General features: G+C 34.8%; 1 long non-coding RNA gene across 1 annotated transcript; it reads left to right on the forward strand.

The window, feature by feature from the left end:
- The first annotated feature begins 1,607 nt into the window (after nt 1-1,607).
- On the forward strand, nt 1,608-8,052 carry LOC122138389. Its single transcript, XR_006155527.1, has 3 exons — nt 1,608-1,833; nt 7,421-7,673; nt 7,747-8,052. It is a non-coding gene; the product is annotated as an uncharacterized LOC122138389 (long non-coding RNA).
- Nucleotides 8,053-10,552: the final 2,500 nt, after the last annotated feature.

A 10,552-nucleotide genomic window follows, 5' to 3' on the forward strand; every position in this document is an offset into this window, starting at 1 on the left:
TTGTCAACGTGAGTGACTTCATTGACAGACCAGGTCCTCATTATCCATCAAACATAATGATCTGACTCATGTGGAGCCAAAACGCAGAATGTGTTGTCCCACTCAGGGACCAATACAATGATGCATTTGGACATTTGTGGTTGTTGATTCATTCGTCAATTGCTACGTTCCCAGGTCAGCGGTTCTGCCTGTGTTTTGTTCTCACTTGTACCAAAGGCTTTTGGGACATGACTGAATGTCACACGGTGTGAGGTGAGTCTGACGGGTTATTCAACTTCCCCAAGGCTTTTTGGAAGACCCCTAAACTCTTTCCTCTGCGTTCTCACACAGAAACTTTGCTCTGTTTTGTTGGGGTCTGTGAATCAGACATTCTATTACAATATAACCATATTTCTTCCCTGCCCCTGCCAAAGGACATTAAATATCATCTTGGAACCAACACAGGGTTTTATTTGAATCATCTGTATGCTTTTTGCTTGGCGTTTGACTCCTATTTAATAGGAAACACATTCATCATGCATAAGAAGGAATTTACCTAGTGATTTTTTACTCTTCGGGCCAAGAGTGTTATTACTCTAAAATCAATTGACTAGAAAATTTGTGGATGTCATAGAGGTTGGAGAGCCCTGACAAACTGCTGTACTCCCCAATGGTGCTCCATAGTATTATGTACTAAGAAAATAATAGGCAAAAACCATTTTCATTTCAAATGTCATTCTGCTAATTTTAAAAAATTAAACTGAACATATCATTTGGAATAATTTGCCAAGATATGCTGAGATACATTTGTTTTATGCATATTCAACATTATGACACCTTATGCAAAATTAATAAATAAATATTATTTTAAATGAATGAATGAATAAAAATGATGTGACCTTTTTAACAAATTTCGGTAGTAGGCACATATTAGTTTTTGCAAATAGATTTCTTACAATACTTTTTTATAACACTTTTATTTAGTAAAGTTGCATTAAATTGTTTAAAAGTGAGAGTTAAGACATTTATACTGTTACGAAAGATTTCTATTTTAAATAAATGCTGTTGTTTTGAACTTTCTATTCATGAAAGAATCCCGAAATCACAGTTTCAAATGTATTCAACATTAATAATAAGAAGAAATAGTTTTTTTTGAGCAACAGATCAGCATATTAGAGTGATTTCTGGAGGATCATGTGACACTGAAGACTGCAGTAATGAAGCTGAAAATTCAGCTTTGCATCAGAGGAATAAATTGCATACAAGTGTGTACATTTACAATAGAATACAATAGCATACATTTGAATAGAAAATTGTATTTGTATTTTTTTATTGCATTTTTGATTTACTTACAGTAAGAGACTTCTTTTGACAATTTGTGAATAAGATGTCGGCTTATGGGGCATGTTGTCACAATGGGAACAATGCAATTAAACAGTATATGTTTGTTATATTTATATAAAATAATAGTATGTTGTTTTTAGGCTGATTTAAACAGTAAACTAATATACTGTATATATAAAGTGACAGTCAGCCCCAGTCTCTTATACTGTATGACAAAAGCCTATGTGTTTCTGTGTGCCTGTTTCTGCATGTAGCATGTGTGTTAATGTGTGTGTAAACAGAGAAGTCCGCAGAGGCAGTGGAAAAGTTGCAGTGGGTCGTAGCAGGTGTAAATGGATCTGAGGTCTACGGGCTCTGAAATGGAAGCCAGTAGCAGCTGGAAGGCCTTATGACTCACAAGGTCAGAAGGTCAATGCAGCAGCAGGCAGCAGACTGCATTTACCAGCGCAGAGACGCAGGGTGTGAGAAGAGCCTGAAACTCTGTCATCAGAAACTCAGATTGGGGTCAGGGTGAGTATTAGACCTCATTTCATGCTTTCAGCTGGCAGTTGGCACGAAATTGAAGACACGCAACACTGACGTGGGCTTATTTCTCACACAGGCACACACACATAACATGGAGCTATGTCTGATTTTCAGAAAAGCAAAATAAGTAGGGGTGTAAAAGTGACAAATCGATTGAGTAAGTGACTTACCTGTTTTGTTCCTGAATTAACTGGTGCTCTTGAACAAATCAGTTGAGTAAATGAGTCAATGACTTATTCATAAAGACAGTCAGTTGTTTTGGAATGAATTAGTCTAAATTCAAATTATGAATTAGTCTAAAGTCTAAATAAACTCTAAATTCCAGGCATTCTAAATTGTGAATGGCAAAAATGCTTCTGTATGCTTTTTATATTTATATAATTAAATATAGTTAACTTAATCACACAAAGAGTATTGTTTTTCTGCAGATATCGGCATGCCATGAACACATTATATAATCAGTTTATACAAGTTCATTTAAGCAATAAGTGACTTACATTTTAGACATAATATTGCTTGTTTTTGCTCAATTTTGCTAACGAAAATAGTTCAGAACAAAGATCACATCACTGTTTTGCGTCTCTGAGAAATGGACGGTGTTTACTTATTGAATGAATCAGCTTTTTGAACAAATTGGTTGAATAAATGATTCAGCTATTCATTCATTAACAGTCAAATGCTTTGTTTCTGAAAGAATCAGGCGTTTGAATGAATTGGTTGAATCGCAATGACTCACTCATTAACAGTGACTTGCTGCCACCTACTGGTGGTTAATTTCTCATTCTGACCATTTTTTTTTTACATGTTTTAAATTATTTAAATATATTTAAATTATTTCAAATGACAGAATTCAATGTTTTTATGTTAAACAACAAAACAATATTCCTGTTTATGCATCTGTAATTGCAGTTAAAATGCATCCATGTCCCCTCTGAGATACATAAACTGTGTAAATACATCTAAATGCTATTTCAGATGCAGATTCCAGAAATGTTTTCTTATGTTGGAATGAAAGACACTAAGTACCAGATGAAGTGCTATATAAGTTTAACTGAAGTAATATTTTAAACGGTGACTTCAACTTCTACCGAAGTCATTTTCTGGTAAGATATTTGTACTTTTACTTGAGTATGGCTTTCAGGTACTTTATACACCACTGGTGATTAGTTAATGATGAACCAATCATTTACAAAACATAACTATGTGTTCATAAATAATAAGTGGTATGTTAATATTTTTATCTATGTTTTGTAGACTGAGTTATAAATCATTTACAAGTGATTAGATGATGATTAACTAATCATTTACAAAACATGACAATACGTTCACAAATGATTAAGTCATATTCTAACGATTTACAAATCGTTATGATGAGTAGTTTACACTTTAGAATAGGGGATCCAGAAAGTGTTGCAAATTATTTATTCATGCGATTACACAACAGGTTTTGAATACTTTGTAGTGTGTACTGCAATGTAAGGGCTGACTGGTGAGGGTGTAGACAGATGTCTTTTCTGACACATGGAGTATTTTTAATGCTGTGAGATACTAGTAAAGTGATTAATAATATGTTTCCTAGTAACTTAACTAGTGTCTGTACTGAAAAAAAAAAACGATTAATTGAATTTACTATTTGTTTTAGTTTTTTAGGTAAGTGGTTGCAATCAGTTTATTTTAGCTACTTTTAAATAAACAAATTTAGTTGACTAACTTTCAACATTTTGTTTATTTAAACGTAGCTAAAATATATTGTTTGCAACCACTTACCTTTAAAAAAAATATATATATGTTTTTTTTATTGTATTAACCTTTTACTAAGGATCTGTTTGATAATCTAATTATTAAAAATAACTTACAAGATAACTTACAAGATTTGTAAATCATTAGCATATTACTTAATAATTATTTGTGAATGTATAGTCATGTTTTGTAAATGATTAGTTAAAGGGGTCATATGATGTTGCTAAAAAGAATATATTATTTTGTCTATTTGGTGTAATGAAATGTGTTCATGCGGTTTAAGGTTCAAAAAACATATTATTTTCCACATACTGTACATTATTGTTTCTCCTCTATGCCCTGCCTTCCTGAAACGCGTTGATTTTTAAAAAAAGCTCATCGTTCTGAAAAGTGAGGTGTGCTCTGATTGGCCAGCTTTCCAGTGTGCTGTGATTGGCCGAATGCCTCAAGCGTGTGACGGAAATGTCCCAGTCAGAACACTGGCACGACGAAACAAAAACATTAAAACCCATTATAAATTAGGCATTTGTTGCATCCAGTGGGGACATAATTACTGATTATAATAACTTATACTGTCTTTTTACGCGTTGTGTTGCGTATCACACCACGTAAACATAAACCATGTCTGCATTTGTGATCGGAAAAACGACAAACAACAAGCTCTACTAAACACTGCTCAAAACTCGCGTTTGAATCATCAATGGCAAATCCTTTACATATGAAAACATACTTACAGACTGTGAGTCAGAAGCGCCACACTGTCCTTACAAAGTTGGAAATGCTCCACTTTATAGAAACAGCATTGTAGGCTACTCTCACAGGAAACAGTCCTCCGTAAAATGCGTTGCACACATTTGAATATCTGGGTTGAACTGTTCTGGAACAGTGTTGTAAATACAACTTAACCACTGATTTCTAGTTGTGTCCTCTTTTAGAAGGCCAAACAAAGTAGTTTCGCTTTCACAACAAAACACACAGCACCTCCACAATATAGGGGCTGCGGAAACAGTGAGAATAAAAGTTACGCCTTCTTTCTTTGCGTGAACATCTGGGAGGCGTTATGTAAATCTTCCCACATCATGACGTAGATGAGCCGTTAAAATGAGCCGTTTTAGGTAGGAGTGGTTGACTCTTAACTTTTATAAAGAATATCTCTTTGAATTTGAGACTTTAGTACTCATACAGATATATCTGAATGTTTGGGTTAAGTGATTTAAATGACTCAAAGAAAGACAGCCACTTCTTTTGAAATGAATTAGTGTTTGTGAACTAATCAGTTCAGCGAATGATTCAGCATCTTTTTATTCACATGTTCCTGGATAAGTTGGTTTAGCAATTCAAATGACAAACTTACAAAAATGCCCCCTTGTTGCCCCCTACTGCTGTAGCCTGCAGAAGGAATCATTTAATAATCCCCACCTCTAAATATACAGATTGACAGTCTATCTGGAACCTCAAAGAAAGCAAGCAGAGTAACACAAACCAGAACTCTTGGCCTATAAAATTTCAGGACCAGAACTAACTGTTGTATAAATAATAAGCAGCAATGTTTTAAAGACAATAAATCTCTTTCAGATGATGACTAATGACCTGACAATGGATTTTTCAAATGTCTGCCCAAGGTTTGTCTTGTGAAATCCACAATAACCCTTCACCCAGAGTAGTTTTTATCACTAGACCCCAGTAAAGACAGTGATCAGTGCTGTAAGAGCTATGCTTCTCATGTCGCAGAGATTTATAAGGCTTTTTTTCACTGTTCACCCAAATAGCATTGCATACCTGTACTGTGGAACTGGCAAGTCAGTTGGTATTCCTAAAGATATTTAGGGCACTGAATCAACTATGCCATTTTATATCCCAGTGCATGTCAACACAGAGAATATTGAACAATGACACATATGCTCCACGACATTCCAGATAAACAATTTGTCTTTGTAGAGAGATCTGGCAGAAGCTGAAATTTGAAAACATTGAAACACACACACATAAAACAAAATGGAAGAGTAGTCTGAACCAAGATGGTGCAGGATCCTGAACATTACAATCATTATTTTCTTTATGTTTTTAAATTGTTTAGAAATACGCCTTTTTTCCTGTGTTTTTAATGAACTTCCACATCAACACTGGAGAACTATCCCTGTTAACTGATCCAGAATGGTCCGGCCCCGGATAAACACTGGGAAAAATGGGAGAAAATGGAAAACAGGGGTAGGATGTGTAAGCAGTGTGCTTATTCGAGGTTTCTGCAACTCTGCCAATAAACTCTTGGAAACGGGATGCGTCTAAAGCCGAGTCTGCAGGCTGCAAAGTACATACAAAAGGTTGTGACAAAAAGACATGGCATCTCAAAGGCGTCCGTCTTTCCACTGCATCACAAAGATAAAGGAAGCAAAATCGGATTATTTACCCCACGGATCCCTGTCTTCCTTAAACTGAGCAGGCGTGCCTGGGAACGATTTGCTTAGCCATTATCCCAGGATATTTGGGATTCTGATTACGGCCACGTTATGAGTCGGTGCTGGGATAAAAAGTGCGCTCATCTCGGGCTCTCGCCCACTCTCAGTTCATCTCACATTCGTTTTTCTTCTCTTATTTGGATGTATTCCTGACCCGAGAACCCAAACCAACAAGCTCAGTTAACATTTCCACTCCACTCAAATTCATCAAAGTCATTTCTAACCAACATGTTAAACTTCTCTGTGAGCATTTCACATTGTATAACCGCTAAAGCACATTCTCCCATAGGAAAGAAAATCGCACATGAGATCTCTTTCTTAATTGATTCTCTTAGAGAGCAAATGGAGATTTCCTGCTAACATGTCTTCATGAGCTCCGTTTGAATTTCATTGCTGAATTTTACCTAGGACAAATGATCTGAGCTATACTGTCCATGTTACTTTTACTATATACTGTAATAATGATTATCTCATTAATTTCTATTTTCCTTTTTCCTTTTTAAGGGAACAAATGTGACCCTGTCTGTGAAATCCAGGCTAAAGTCTCAAAATATAATTATGAAATAACAAGCATCAAATTTTGATTTCAACCATTAATTTCACCGTGATTCCAATTTTTGACATGGCCTTTCTCAGTCAATATTAAAGAAATACAGGTAACATTGCCACAGAATGTTCTTTACCTTGTTAAGGATGATTTTATGTAGAAAACAGTAAATGACACACACACACACACACACACACACACACACACACACACACAAACACAAGAATTTGGCTGGGTTTTCACAGCCAGGCTCACAAATAAGTAACATGACAATTCTCCCTTTATATATTCATGTTTCGTTTTAAGTTCTCAAGTCAAATACATGATATTTTGTCATGAAACACAGAAGAACCGATGCCGCTTGCCAACAATGATGTCTTATAGCATAGCTTGAGAAACACTGGATGGATTATGACTTAAATCTTGCTCTTTTTCTCAAACAAAGCTATCATACGCCTTAAGAAGACTTGTTATATAGTGCACATGTAGTATGGACTGCTTTTATGGGGATTTTATTTGTAATTTTGTCCATCCTGGATATTCTTCTATATTCACCTTTTGTCTTCCATATTAAAAAAAAAAAAAAAAAAAAAAAAATTCCAGAGGTCTCAACAACATGAGGGATAGTAAATAATGACAGAATTTTCATTCACAGGTGGACTTAATCTATAAATTGGAAGTTTTGTGGGGAAAAAAGGACACCAAAGTCCAGAATTATGTTTTTTATCAGATATTTGTTTTTAGGAGTTCGACTACAGTCTGGATACATTATCTGGGTTCTTTTGCTGGTTCACTCAGATCGGGCTAAGATGAGTCTCTGTATCCGCAGCAGGCGTCTCTGGGCTTTCCTGTCTATAAGCACAGGCCGCCAGGCGGATGACATGGCCTGTTATTCCACGTGTAAGGAATTGGCAAATTACACACTGAGGAGATGAAAGGAACACTGAATTCCTGCCAGTACGTTCTTAGTCCGCAGCTGCGAAAGCCAAGTGCTGGTGTCACCAATCAGGGTGTTGTTCACCTCTCCCAAGGGCGTTCGCTGTGGATTTAGATGTCAGTGTCATGAACAACAACGCAATAGGGTGAGATAATTATCAGATTAATACTGTTTTAGCCCTGTAGAGACATAATGGTCTGTTGAAATTTCACTCTCAGGTGTCCAAAGAGTCATACAACCTAACGAGAATGGCAGCGATGCGACACCCAATCTGTTCATCTGAGAAGGGAAGAAGGGAAGGCAAAAGGCGGACTCTAAGGAACTGCGTAGAGGCCAAAACAGATGGCCTTGTAAGTGTTAATTTTGATACCATGTTTCCATCACATTTCCCCTTAGGATGCATTATACAGGCTTTTGTTTGAAGATATTTCCTGTGAGGTCCTGTGACCTACACTAGTGCCGTAGATACAGTTGTATTATGTACACCACCAGTCGAGATTGAACTTTCACACAATCTTAAATATATTTTTGATCTAAATGTTTATGCCTAAAAATGCATATATATATATATATATATATATATATATATATATATTATATATATATATATATATATATATATTACATTTACATCATGTAAAGTTGTTATGTAATATTACATATATAGCCTAACCTGTTGTGAACTGTAATCAGTTCATTAAAAAGATCAACTTTTTTTCTCCATCCAAATGCAATCCAAAAAAAGAAGCCTCTAGACTTTCTTTTTTAACCTTTTAAAACTTTGTTTTGTCCAATTATTCTCTCTTTATTTAATTGAAATAAAATGTAAAAAAAAAATAAAAAAAAAATAATAATAATAATAATAATAATAATAATAATAATAATAAATAAATAAAATAAAATAAGGTTATTGAGTCTTATACACCCAAACTGTACACTTAACACTATGTACAGTACGGTATGTATCAGTAATAGCAGACATAGCAAACTAATCCTCTTAACATGAACTTATCCTCTAAGAACAGAAGTCTCTAATCATGAAATAGTGCACAGTATATTGCAGAGCACAGACCTGAATCCAGCGTCCACCCACCTACTCATAATTAGCACGGTCATCAAAACTTTAAGAACTCACCAGGCGACTCGTGCAGATCCTGGGACAAAACGGCACTTCAAAACTGTGTCTGAAAAAATGCAAAACTCTTCAGTGTTGGGGAAAGTCACTTTTAAAAGTAATGCATTACAATAATGAGTTACTCCCTAAAAATGTATCTAATTGCTTTCCTTAGTTACTTTTTATGGAAAGTAATGCTTTACGTTACTTTTGCATTACTTTTTCTCATCTAGGCTGGAATTAATTGCTTGTATTTTTTTAATATAAAAAGTTATATTTTTGGCATACGTAAAAGCCCTTTCACATAAAAAGCCACATTCTGAATGTAAATTCACTGATTAACATATTTAATTATTGCAGGTTTGCATCATATTCTGAGTTTGCAATTTAGTTTGTATTAATTTTGAGGAATAATAAATATGTTTTTGTGCAAGTGAGATGAGTAAATGCATATTCATTTTTAGTCTAGAACTACAGTAACTATAATTTTTACACGTTGCACACAACTTGTAAAAAACAAAGTAACTGGTAACTTGGGAAAACAAAGTAACTGGTGTTTCTTATTTGAAAAAAAAAATAGATATTTTACTGTAAATAAAAAGTAATGCATTACTTTAGTTATCTAAGTTACTTGTAATGTGTTACCCCCAATACTGAAACTCATTTGTCTTGGAAGTCAAAGTATGCTGAGATTACTCAGCTTTTGCATTAAAAATCAAGGATTAGGATTGCCAAATCAGTTCTGAATGCTTCATTTTGAGGATTTTGCATGATATGCTCATTTTTTTGTGGCAACTCAAAGATTTGTATTACAAGAAGTTGCATTCTGTGCCACTTTATTGCCTGCAGTTTATTGCTCAGCTTATAGTAAATGGAAACGCTGTGATGTCATACCTCCTGAAATAGGTTATGAGCTACAAAGGGCCACGTTGGATGATTTATGGCCATTGCATACAATCGCTCTAATGTACCATGAGCTCTCCTTATTAAATAAATGCATTTTAGCTTCTCAGGAGTTGATTTAGAACCACAGTGTTTTCAGCGGGCACATATTTTACTGGCTGAACATCTAGTGTGCTAAAAGAGCCACATAGCATCTGTCGCTCCACATCTGCTCTCCAGGAAACTTCTCAGTCCAACCGTTATCCATATATTTATTTATTGACCGTACCAATCTCATTAATGCCAAATTTATGGCATGCGTTTCAGTAATACAGTGATGCAAAGTAATAATAATGCAGGTTGCATCATGTCAGGCTGAACGACTGGCTGGCTAGAGTGAGGAAAATAACTTTATGATGGGAAAATGTGCAGCCCAGTTTCAACAATTGCTTTCAGATCGCTATGAGTTCTTGTCTCAATTTTAGTGCATCATGTTGGGAATTAGAAATAGGCCTTTATAGACAACTTGTATCACATAAGCATATCAAGATGTTTAGAGGAATATTTTCTTCAAAATAAATATTTTGGCATTATTTATTCACCCTCATGTCGTTCCAAATGCATATGACCAAACCATCTGTGGAACATAAAATGGAACATAAATGAAAAAAATATATATATTACCCCCATACTCTATTGCTATGTAATTATAGTGTGAGAAGAACAGAGCTTTCAAGCTTTACAAAGGACACAAAGCATCATAATATCATAAAAAAGCCTATATTACTTGTGAACTATAGTCCAAGTTTTCTAAATGCATGCAAAAGGTTTGTACAGACATAAATTTCATGCAATCAATCATAATTTGTTGAAATTTCACTGGAAAACATCCACCCTATCTATAATTTTGAGTCAGATCTTTTGAATGAATCAGTTGAATTGATTCACAAAACTGGTCTAAATGATTCATTTGTGAATAGAGCTTATGTAGTTCTTGAGTTGACTTAACTTAGTGGCCAGTTGTATAG

The sequence above is a fragment of the Cyprinus carpio genome, chromosome B9 (assembly GCF_018340385.1).
Source record: "Cyprinus carpio isolate SPL01 chromosome B9, ASM1834038v1, whole genome shotgun sequence".
Taxonomy (NCBI): domain Eukaryota; kingdom Metazoa; phylum Chordata; class Actinopteri; order Cypriniformes; family Cyprinidae; genus Cyprinus; species Cyprinus carpio.